The sequence below is a fragment of the Eumetopias jubatus genome, unplaced genomic scaffold (genome assembly GCF_037043125.1).
Source record: "Eumetopias jubatus isolate StellerSeaLion01/CBP00866 unplaced genomic scaffold, mEumJub1_p1.0 scaffold_9, whole genome shotgun sequence".
Classification (NCBI taxonomy): Eukaryota; Metazoa; Chordata; class Mammalia; order Carnivora; family Otariidae; genus Eumetopias; species Eumetopias jubatus.
Window position 1 is genome coordinate 55,761,983 of NW_028274815.1, and position 12,303 is coordinate 55,774,285.

Here is a 12,303-nt window from a genome sequence, read left to right on the forward strand (position 1 = left end):
CCTTCTCCTCCTTCAACATTCCCAAACAAATAAACCCAGAAATTAACAATAGTGCTTTTCCTTTGGAAAAATAAAATAAGAAGACCACTGAAGCATAACATCTGCCTAGAAGCTGTGTTGCTCCTGGGTCTGTCTGTTTGCCTTCAAAGCTATTCCTTGCTCAACTCTATACTGCAGGATGGAGACCTTGATCTTGTGTTTCCCAGGATCTTTGTCAGCTGGTTTTTTGCTGGCTTTAGCCTAAGGGAGGTACTGATGACAGATTAGAGAGTGAAAGAAAAGACTCCAGAATTATTTCTCCCTCTCTTATCTCCTCCATAGCGCCAGCCCCGCTAGTAATGCCTGTCCTGGTTATATGCTCTACCAGGTTACCCCTGGACTCTGGCAACTCACCAGTTCCCTCTGTCCCTCTAGTCAATGTGGGACAAATGCTTCTTGTGATTGCTCAGTTTTCCCTCGTTGCCACCTGGTTGCCTTCACAGCCTCTTCTGTCCCCTGTGTAGCCAGTTCCCTGCATTGAATTCTTTCCCTTGTAAGCACTCAGAGTGGCTTCTGTTTTCTTGGCTGAACTCAGATATGAAAACATGTCCTGATCTCTACTTCTCCTTACCTTGCCCTGTCACAAAGGCTTTTGGGGGCCCTCTTTCTCCAGGCTGTTGGTTTAACTTTTGTGTTCCCACAGCACCTGTGCATACTGCTAGGGGTTGGGATGGTGACTTTCTTATCAGCTCCACCCTTCAATGAGCTTTTGAGGATAGAGACAATGTCCTGTTAATTCCAGTGCCCCCAGTGTCCCGCTCACTGCTCTCCGTACATAAGGTGCTCAAGATTTTATAACACACACACACACACACACACACACACACACACACACCTTTTTTCATTCCTAAAAAGGATTCGATGGAATATGGTAGACAAACCTGATGAAATAAGGCAAGATCCTGACCAGAATAACACAGAATTTAAATGAAAACTAATGTATCTGTGGATTCATTTTTTTCACTAATGGGGAAGGCTCTAGTAGTTGGACTTCACCCTTTTCTTCGGAGTCTGGCACGCTGTTTTCAGTCTGCTGGGTCACAGTCCAATCATTGGTGGACAAGTCATCTTTTATTTCTGTGAAGCAACTTAATCAGTAGACGTATTAATTACTCTCAGCAAATTCTTTGGAACAATAAGGGACTGTCATTTTACTTCTGGTGGCCAGACAAGGAAAATCGAAGGAAAGCACCTCAGAATTCTAAGAGGCCCATAGAACTTTGAGAACAGAGGAATATCTCTTATGAGTCAAGACTCCTCTGGAAAAAATCTGGGGTTCTTTGAGAGACTGACTTTATTACTCTGTTCAATAGAATGTAAAGCAATTCCTTACCACATTCTACAATGTAGAGTGATTTACAAGGCAGAAATATATTAATATCATTAGGGATTAGGAAAAAGATCCAGCGAAGATAAATTACAACACGTTCAAGTGATAGAGTCGGCATTACTAAACAGAGTGCCAGGAAGTGTGGTCACTTAGCCTTGGCACCACCCCCTACCTCCACCCCAACCACCACTGTCTTTCCACTAGAGGATCCTTTTCAACTTGGGCATAGGTAGGGAACAGCAGTATTTATCTAGACTATATTGTTATGGACATCTTGAATGCAACATACCATAAAGTCCTTAACCATTAAACTTTAACATAAAGTCACTACAGCACCCCTTAATTTGTAAGTATTTTTACTGCAAAGAAACCAGAAAAGAGGCTTCTAATCACCTCCTTAAGATTGTGGAGGGATGTGCAAAAGGATTTCATTCATCCTTGCTCAGAATAGCGTATTTCATATTACAAAATGTGCCTAGAGTTGACTTCCTGCTCTGGCGTGAATGATGGTAGAGGCTGTCTTGGCCAGGTATGGCCTGTGTGTTGTGTGAAATACCACAGGTGCCAGTTACAACCAAGTCACCGTTGTCTTTCTGTAATGAACTCATTTTCAACAGCTAAGAGTCCTAAAGTGAATCCAAGTGTGCCTGGTACCCAGAAGGTCAATTGTTGCATGGCGTTAGACAATGGGATTGCATTACTACTAACCAGGTTGCTTTGGGGTTTTGTTTTTAATAATGCTAATCTATTAGAATAAACAAACATAGCACAGCAGACTTTGAGTCAGACATTGTGACACAATGACAGATCTAAAATTGCCAGTTTACACAAATTCCACAAAATGACACTGACCCTAAATCAAACCAGAACATTTTATATACAATTTCCAGCAAACTCCAGACTTGCTTTGGAAGAATTTTACTTGACACCAGTAGATCTGACTTATATATTTTTTGCTATGCTGAGATTCCACTCCTTATAATGACTCTTATAGCCAATTCCCACTTTTTTGTGGTGAGGGGAATGGATATGGAAGTAGCTCACACTCTAATTTTTTGTAGATAACTTCCAGAAAATTTATCTTACTTCAAACAAGCTTCTATAGTCATTTACTTGGATTTTCACATTTATATCTTGATACTGTTCTTCAAAGATGTTTCCTTCTAACGTGAAAATTTGTTTAATTTCTAAATTCTTCATGTGACAACAAAACAGGCTTTTTCCAAAGACAAAAAAAAACTTGATGGAAAACAATATATTAAAATAGTACATTGCTACATATGTAAACAATATGTCTATTAAACTAAAGTGTCATATATTTTGCTGAAATTTACAAAATAAATCATCACTTCCTTTTAAAGTCTTACTTTTTCCTTTAATGAACACTGTTTCTTATAGGGCAAATCTTATTATTTAAAAATGACAAACATGAGTTGAACTATAGAAATAATGTTTGAATTTAATAGATTTGAAAAGATTTTTAAAGTAGTCTATTTTAATCTAAGGTTGAATAAGTACATTTCTGTTGCAAAATCAGAAAAACTCAAGCACTCGACATTCCTTGGCATTAACTCCTATTGTCTAGGCACCAAAAGCTGATTTAAAATACTAAAATTATTTAAGTTTTTAAACTTTCCATATGGAATCCTAAAAGGGCATATTTTTTTTTCCTACCAGATGTATTTAGATGAATCAAGCTGAATGATTTTAAAAATTAACTTTTTAAAACGTGATAGTTACAGATGTTTTAATCTTTGGAAGCCAGTACATGTTCATTTTCCTTTCAGCATTAATTACACATAATGACCCCTGGATCATATGCTCTGGAAGAAAACTATATTTGTTTACATTTGCCAATGCTTTTAAAAATAAAAATAGTTTTCATTGTTATCAATAAGGACAGACTTTTTAATTGTTAAAATTTTGGTATTTTTGAAGACTTGTCTTTGGCTATTCTCACTGGAAAGTTCTATCGTGAATAAAACTGTTACAAAAATTCCCTGAATAATAGCTTAATTACTTATAAACTCTGGAAACAATTAGTTTATCATCCTTTGAAGTGAGTAAGGCAACTTGCCAGGCTGAGAGCAAAACGCTTGTCACTTGTTCATGTAATGAGCTTAGTTTCTTTTTGTTATTTTAGATTATTTGGAAGAGGGAACTCAGTGGAATACACTTTAATGTTCAAAAGATTAAAAGTTGAATCATTCACTTCATAAATGGCCTCTGCAATAACAATAAAGTACAGAAAAAAATATTGAAGGCTCTGAAGATTATAATTTATGTGCTTATGGAAATCATTGAAACAGATATTCTGGTTCAAAGATAAAGTTGTGCTTGAATGACACCAATATTGTAAAAGATTGACGAGGACTGTCCTCCTTCTCAGCCTTATAATATCATCCCTCATACAAACCACCAAATTACAGAAACAGCCTCTTCTCTTGCATCTCGCAGATCACTCTCTGTTGTCTCTCTTCACTCCCACCCCCACCACACACACACTTTGCGCTGCCTTTACGCCTCGATCCCCCCACCCCCACCCCACCCCCGTCAACGTGCACACCTTTCTCTCTCACCCCACCCGATCACCCCTCCTGCTTCCTCTGCGCTTCTCCTTTTGTCATCGCATTCCCTGTCAGGTGGGTTTTTTTCCTGGCCAAACATAGATCAAAGGAAGTTCTGAATATAAGTGGTTATTGTGAGGTTGAAACACTGTATGTCTGAATATTACCCCAAAAATGAGACAGAGAAAAGACTATCAGAATAAGATGCTGACTTCGTGTTGGCAGGCTCTGGGGGGGGGGGGGTCTGCCTGAGTTGTCGCAGAGCGCAGGTTGGGGGAGAGAACCTCTCGCTCTCGGAGGCCGCCTTGTTAAAGGCCAGCCGGGTGACTGTTATTGCAGCCATTGCGTCAGATAGAGCCAACATCTGAGGCCGCCCGCTCCCTTCTGACCTTGGCGGCCCATGAGCAAGGTCATCGGTAATTCCATCACCTGACTGTAGGATTGTTTGCCCGGCTCCAGGGAGAGAAACTGAGGGCCAAGAAAAGGCGGACAAGTCCCAAGAGCCAGGAGGCTTCCCTTGGGATCTCTCCAGCCGGTGAGGACCCATACCAGATCCGGGACAGCAAACTTTTGCACCATTTTGCAGCTATCAAAATGATATTAACATGCTTCCTATACCGCCCCTCTCCTGTAAGTCATAATTACAAACTCACCCTTCCCTTTGTCGGCGGGAATCTCTTTAAGCAGTCCCAGCAAGTCAACCGACTTTGGGGATGTATTTTGCATCTTTCATTGCCCCTCATCCCTCCCCAGACCTATATGTCAAGGAATAGGGAGTTGAGACATGACACATTAATGTTTTTATCAGGGGACGCTCTCTGCTCCCACAGAAAGGGAGGGAGATCAGCAGGAGAGCTCGGCAGAGAACAGAGGAAAGGAATCACTCCGCAGCTCCTGTGGAAATTCATATTCCGTGTATGTTCCTCTCTCACCTGAAATAAATCCTGCAGGGCCTACCCACACAAACCCAGCAGCGCTTATTTATTTGCATGTCATGCTTATAATATGGTAGAAAGCAAGACAGATCTTCAAGGAGGGGAGGAGATGAGGCTCACCTTTCAGACTCGCTCTCTTAAATAAAAAAGGATTGTCCAGCTGGGCGCCTAAGAATTTATCTTGAGTTTGTGGTCATTATCTCTATTATATAGCCCTGGCAATAAATAAGTCGGGTAGTTACTACCCAACAATAAAACTGTAGTGTATGGGACACCTTACTATTACTTTCTTAATAATCTGCCGTTTCTTTCACTTTAAATCTTCCCAGTCTTGTCTTCGCACTTGTCTACAAGGATCTATCTTCACCCCTTGAGGTACCAGACCGCTCTGTTCATTTTTATATTTTGTGAACACAATAAGTTTTCCTGTCTAGACTTTCTGTTTTTCCTATTTCTAGGCTGCCTAATCTGCTTCAAGACAAAGGGTCGGCCCGGATCAAATGTCTTCCCCTACCCCCTCTATTGTAACCGCCTCGTGTGTGCGTCCACGTTAATAAAGATCGCCCCCTTCGCGGCAGCCACCCATGGGGTCTCTAGGAGGAAGGGAGCCGCGCAGACTACGGCGACAGGGTCGGGAGTAGATGGTCTATGCCCCCGCCCTGGGCACGCCCTTGCGTGCTCACGGAGTCCCAGGGCCCAGTTGGAGAGACTGCCTGGGCTGGTTCTACCTCTTACAGCCCTCACCCTAATTCCTGCTGGTGTGTGTGCCCACTTGGGGATTTCGGGGGTGGGGGTCCCATCCCTCGGACTTCTCCCGGCTCGCCCTGCACCCAGGCACCGCGCGCTACGCGCGGAGGCGAGCGCCAGCAGCCTAGACCCGCCTGAGAAGTCCGTCCTAGCTCAGCGGCTGGCTCCCCGGCGTCTGCGGGCGTTAAGACCCCACCGCGGGGGATCGGCCGCGGGAGCAGACACCGAGGTGGCGGAGTGAGGGGCGCTCCTTTTGGGTTCCCAGGCGCGCGGGCTGGCGGGACAGCCTGCGCGCACGCCCACCCGGCCTCTGCTCTCGCACCTGGGTGGGACTGGCCTCCTCCGCGCGCCAGTTAGGTAGCCGGCTCCCACCCCAGCCCCGACCCCCAGGCGGGCGGGAGGCGCTAGCTGTTTGGGGCCAGAGCCTTCCAGAGCCCCAGGGGCCCTCAGCTCCGCTGGGAGAATGAGCCCAGCCCACGTCCGGCCGGCGTCTTCCCAAAGTACCGCCACACTTGCTTTCACGCCCGCTCGAAAAGTGACGCGTACAGGCAAAGCGGTCAGCAAATGACCGTCTTATCCGCGGAACTGGGGAAATCCGGGCGGGGGAGGGGGGGAGGGGATGTGGGGTGGGTTTGGGGGAGAAAGGGGCAGTGGTAAGCCGGGGAAAGAAAACAAACAGACCTGCGTCGCTTCCCCTTTTGTCTTTATACTGCTTGTCTCAAGAAATCAACTTAACCGCAGCAAGCCCCCACCAGGCTTGTTTTTGTTTGTGTGACTTAGATCACAGAACTCCGGACCAAATCTGAGTGTGTGGGAGAGAGAATGGAGCCGTGGCCAGGCTACTGATGGCAGAGGGACGATGAACTTCTTACCTTTCTTTACTCACTAACAGCACGTCCTTTACAAAATCCACGCCGCCGAGTGTGTGTAGTTCGTTGTTAATTGCGTTTTGCTGGGATGATCTTTTACGACTCAAAAACAAGCGGCTGGGAAAACATTCACGTTTGGGACAGAAAACATTTTTTATTTATATCTTTGACATTTAAAAGAGCAGAATTAATTTGTTCTGTCTACGTTAGCACTGAGAGAAAGTTTCAGAAATCCACCCAGGGGAAGGGAGGGGGAGAGGAAAAAAAGAAAAAAGAAAGCGAAGAAAGGAAAAATAAAAGCTAGGCTTGGTTTTTCTTATTTCAGATCTGTAATCAATCATTGAAATAGAAGGCAGCAAAATTGTAAAGATTCGATAGATTAAAATGCAAATGAAAGGTAGAAAAAGAAACATTAACATGGCGATCAAAGATTTAATAACCGTAAATCAGGTTTTTTTTTCTGTTGCAGCTGCAGTTTGTGTGTGTGTTTATGTTTTAATCATGTTCGTTCCATAAATAAATAATTTCTGAAACGAGACTAATTTTTCATTATTTTAACCGAGGGCTATAACACTAAATATTAAAAATAGAAAACATACACGATGCCAGATCCCCAACCAAATAAGAGAAAGACTTGTGTTGATTGGTTAAAATCAAGGGGTTTCATTTGTGTGTTCTGAAAAAGAGTATTATGCTAAAAAATTCTATCTCAACTGACAAAGCCCAAAGTTTTATTTTCCCTTTAATATTTTATGTTAACGACAAGATACCATTTATATTAAATATATGCACCGCTGCATATCCATTTCACTTTGAGCACTTTCAAAGAACGAAAGTGCCAGAATACTTAAATAATACAAAACATACATTACTTCAAAGTGATTTGACAGAATTCCTGGAAAATAATACTTTTTAGAAGAACCTGTCTTCTAGAGAAAAAGTAAGTGATAGTTCGACACAAATGAAACTTCTGTTTGCTTTATCATTAAAGTTATTTTTCCAAATGGGACTATTTCAGCCTTTGTTATAGTTATCATTCGATTTAAGGTTTTAGGTCAAGGTGTCAAATTATAGGCACACACTCTATTTTATTAACTACTCATCTCATATGGTGAAGGCTTTTCATTTAGATCTTTTTATTTAAAAATGTTGATTTTTATTTTTGATTTAAAAATTATTTCTAGAACTTTTAAAATAAACAATGGGCTCAGTCTTTCCTTCTTTCCTTTTTCTTTTCCTTCTTTTTTTGGTAGTCATTAACATAAGAATTCATCTTCAGAAGATTGGGAACTTTTCTTTTTGGTAATACCGCCTTGCAATGTTTAAAATAAGCTCTTTGCTTACTTTGTCTTTGAAGGAGTTATTCACCCTAATTTATTGAAGTGATGAACTAGAATTATCTCCATTTCTCCTCTTTCCACAAATTAAAATGATAACCAAACCTGGGATACTTGTTTCCTTTCTAAAACCTTTAAGCTAAATGTGAGCTAAGTTGATGTCCACTCCCTCCCAGCCACACAATCACATTTTCACTGTGACGGTCCAATAATGCATTTAGTTTAAAATTACACTTGGACCTTTCCTCCTTTGTGTTTTTTTCATTTACTTCAGTGCAACAAGATGACTTGATTTTCATGGGATTACATGAACTCCATTCAGTGTTACTGGGACATTTCTGCTCAACTAAATACTTCCCTTAATAGACAAATGAACTTCTTTTTATTTGCTGGAGTTTGTAGACGGTTTTAGATACAGAATGTGCAACTGATTTAGTTATTGTTGTTGTGAGAATCGAACAGGCACAAAAGTCATTTATCTAAACCGAAGAGATATGACTCTGTAAAAGGGAGAAACAAGGGCAGAATCATGGGGAATTATCTCAGTTTATAGCTCTTATTAATTAAACCGGATGTGGTTTTATTCTGATCTTTTAGTACCGACCTTGTTAAATGCTCCCAGATACCTTTTACCCACTCATCCCCAATTTTTTCATTCATTAGATAACTTGGGTCCCTTGTTGTTGGGCGCTGCTTTTTCTACATTATATCACTAAGCAGTTGCAGTGTATAATCGCGGGAGGCTACAGACGATCGCACCCCTCCCAGAAAAAAAAAGGGGGGGGGGAGGAAGAAAAAGAAAGGAAGAAACGCCTTTCCCATTCAGTTTTAGCATCTTGTTTCGTTGAAATGCAAGACAGGTACTTGATTTAGCATTTAAGCAAAAGGTTACACAAACCGCGTTTTAAAAAAGTGTTGGGATGTCCGACAGGGTCAGCCCCAGATCAGATCATTTTTTGAATGCAGACCTAAAGATAATGAGTACTTGTTGTATTAAAGGGGACAAACAGTACTTTGGCTTCCTCTGACCCCAGAATGCACGGCTCGGTTTCATTGATCATCCTCCTTTATGAGATAATGCAATTACAAACATCAATAAGGGGCTGCAAGGGGAATCATTATGCGGTGACAGTGATAAATGACGGTGCAGAAATAGCATGCTTTTTCCCCCCTAACAATCCAGGAGCCCAGGGGCTCCGGGGGCTGAACACAGTCGCCAAGGAAACAGATGACATCCCAAACGGCACCAAAGGAAAAAAAATGAACAGTCTTTCTTTGCCTTTCACTCTTTTCCGTCTTCCAAAGAGTTAGTTTTGGCTCCAGCAGCAGCTGCCACACAGGCATTTCGTTATTTCAGACATTAAAGACTGGAGCGGGCGGTGGGAGTCTCCTTCTCTTCCATCCCCACCCCCATTAGATAACACACAAAGCTCGCTGTTCACAGTTTAGGACTACCTGAAAATGCACCTCTGGAAAATCAGATCGGGGTGGGGTAAGGGTGCGGGAACGTGGGTTCACACAGCCATTGCCTTGTGTTTTCCCCGCTTTCACGACTGTCCAGTGGAAACTGAGTCTCCAGAACAAGCTGGCGCCTAGTGGGTCGGCCAGCAAGGACCGGGCGCGTGGCTCGCCTCCATCTCCCCGCGGTGCCAGACGCTGCTCGAAGCCAAATGTTGTGGGGGGGAGAGGGGTCGGTGGGGATCAGGCGTCTGCGAGGGGTGTTTGCCGCTTTGCTGGGTTTCTTTGAGGTGGAATTATCAATGGGCGCAGGGATCTCCCCCATCCCCCAGATCCAGGTATCTGGTTGTTTAAAGCCCCAGGGTACCCTCAGCAAGTGGCTTCAAGGGGGCCTCGCTGAGCCTTCCCCACCCACCCATGTCCAGCTCGTTGGGTGAAGCAGGCGAGCGCGAAAAGGCGAAAGGTTACCCAGACTGCAGTTCGAAGACCTGAGGCTGCGGGGAGTAGTGGTGGGGTGGGAGGTGAGAGCCTGGGGACCATCCGTGGAGAAGGGGAGCTCGCCACTTTGGGGAAAGGGAGGAGGAAGAGAGCGCAGAGATGTGTGGGGGGGCCCAAGATGAAAAGCAGAAGGGAGGGGAGGAGGAAAGCGAGCGGGCGCAATCCCACCCTTCGAGAAGGTCATCAACCCCGAAGAAAGCAGACGCAGGGTTCCTGACCCCTGCCGGGCACGCCCGGGCGCGGAGCGAGGGACCCCTGCGCAGCGCGCCTTGCCACTTGAGGCCCCCGCCCAGAGGAGCCGGCGGGGCGGCTGCGTGAACAGGTGACTTTATTCACTGCTTCCCGAATCGTCGAGGTCCCGGGACTCGTTTTCCGCCTGGAGATTAAGATCATTGCTCGCGTAATGAACTTAATGCTTTAGGGTAGAGGTGAGTGTGTCTGCGAGTGGGCAGGGGTAGGAATTACCGACCCGATCGATGGGAGACTGGCTTAAAACTAAATCCCTTTTCTCCAGGGCTTCACCGCCTGGCTTTCCCCCGCGGTGGGCTGAGAGCGCCTGGCTGACAGGGGGCAGCGCGCGGAGGGGCGACCCCCGGGCGCGGCCAGCGACAACCGAGACCCTAAATGTCCTTCTCTCCCTGCCAAGACCCCCGGGGTACCCGTTTTTAGGGTAAAAGCTCTTAAAAATTCAAATGTTGGCGAACTGATTGCTCAATATGTTGTTTGTTTTTCCTTTCAGCTCCGCCTTGGGAGAGGACGTTTACAGACACGTTGGCGGGCAGATTGGGCCAAAAAGTGACACCCCCCCACACCCCGCTCCCCGCCATCCGCCATCTCCCGTAAGGGGCGATCCGCCGCTCTCTCTCCCTCACCGTTCTGTTCCCTGGCTCCGGGATTCCCAACGTAGTGTAGACTGCACCTGGCCACCCTGAGTGCTGCGGACCGCCTAACAGTCAAGGGGGTGCGGGATGGCACGGAAGAGGGAGATGAAATACGAGGGGAAATGCCGGGCCAGGCGGGGCACACCACTATCCAATTCCACGCCACTCCGCCCGGCGTCCAAGCGCCCACCCGGGAGCTTGAATCAAGTCATGTTTTTACTGCATTCACGTGGGCCAAGGGCCTGCTGGGATCCTAAAAGGCAAGGGAAAGTTTGCAAAGGCTTTAAAGCGCTCCCGAGGAGCTCCTGCCTGCCTAGGCGTCGGGGTGCTGCCCACGGCCCCCCTGCTGCGGCCCCCGACCCTGGCACTCGCGACCCGCCAGGCGGGCGCTGCCCGGGTTCCAAGTGCCCTCCGAGCCCCCAAGCTCTCGGAGTCGCGCTCCCAGCGCCGCGGTGGGACTCGGCATTAGAATCCCTCAAAAAGCCTCTAGTCCACCACAAAGCACGCCCGAGCGGTTCTAAGGGAAGGGGGCCCAGAGTGCCCCAGGAGGTGCCTTTCCACAACCTTCTGCACAGACCCGGGTCGTCTCGTCTCCAGAGACAAAGTCAGCAGTCCCCTTACACTTGACTTTCCTCTTGCGGTCGGGAGGAGATAGGAAGCCCCTGGAGATGCCGGAGCCGCCCCCCAAGGTGCCCTAGGCTCTAAGCATAGACCTGTCCTCACAGGCACAGGGTCCAGGCCTGGACGCTGTGCACGGTAGGACGCAGGGGCCAGCGGCGTCCTGGTCTGGACTCCTCGCAGCTGCCGCGGCGGCCCGCGGGAGTTCCTCTCTCGCGCGGAGGTTGGCCCGGCCACCCGCGTCTCGCCTCCCGCCCTGGCCCGCAGACTTGGGCGGGGGGGGAGGAGGGCGCTGCACACAGCAACCGACCGGGAGCGCAAAATCTGCGTGTCGCGTGGGAGACGCGGGCGGGAGGGGGCGGGTAGGGTTTGCGTTTTTCCTTGTCGGAAGCTTTCTACTTGACTACGAAGTTTCCCGTAGGCGCCTCTGCCGGGGGGTCTGAGCCTCCCACCGCCACTCCTTCCCCTCCCTCCACCCCGCCCCCCGCCGGCCCAGCTAGCCGAAGCCTCAGCCTGGGCCTGGCCGCGCGCTAGGTCCCTCAGGCCGGGACCCCGCGCCCGAGCGCCGCGCCTGCCTCCCCGCCGCCCTCCCCTGGCTCCGCGGGGGTGCTTCTCCCCGGGGCGAAACTCGCCGGCCGGGAGCACAGTGAGAAGACACCCGCTGCCTTCCGAGGAACTCCTAATACCATCCATACAGCTTTAATGCGTTTATAATTCGATAAGTGATTTCAATTTGAAATTGTTAGTAACTAATTTTATGGGTAATTTTTCCACATCAAATATTTAAGCATCAGATTAAGGGAGCCAGTTCCGACACAGGATAATAAGGGGGTTTCCCCCCCTTCCCCCGCGCCTCCGCCTCCCTCCGTTTCCTACCGAGTCGTTTTTCCAAATCCCCAAAAGATGGCAGTCGAAGCCGACATTCTTCTTTTCCTGCGGCTCTGCGAAGGGAGGGAGGGAGGGGGTGAGGGAGGAAGGAAGAAGGGAGGGCGGAAGGGGGGGCCGGAGAGAGACGAAGAGAGAG

At 47.1% G+C, this 12,303-nt stretch overlaps 1 pseudogene; it reads right to left on the minus strand.

The window, feature by feature from the left end:
* Positions 1-10,864: 10,864 nt before the first annotated feature.
* Positions 10,865-11,972, minus strand: LOC148163538 (uncharacterized; annotated as a pseudogene).
* Positions 11,973-12,303: the final 331 nt, after the last annotated feature.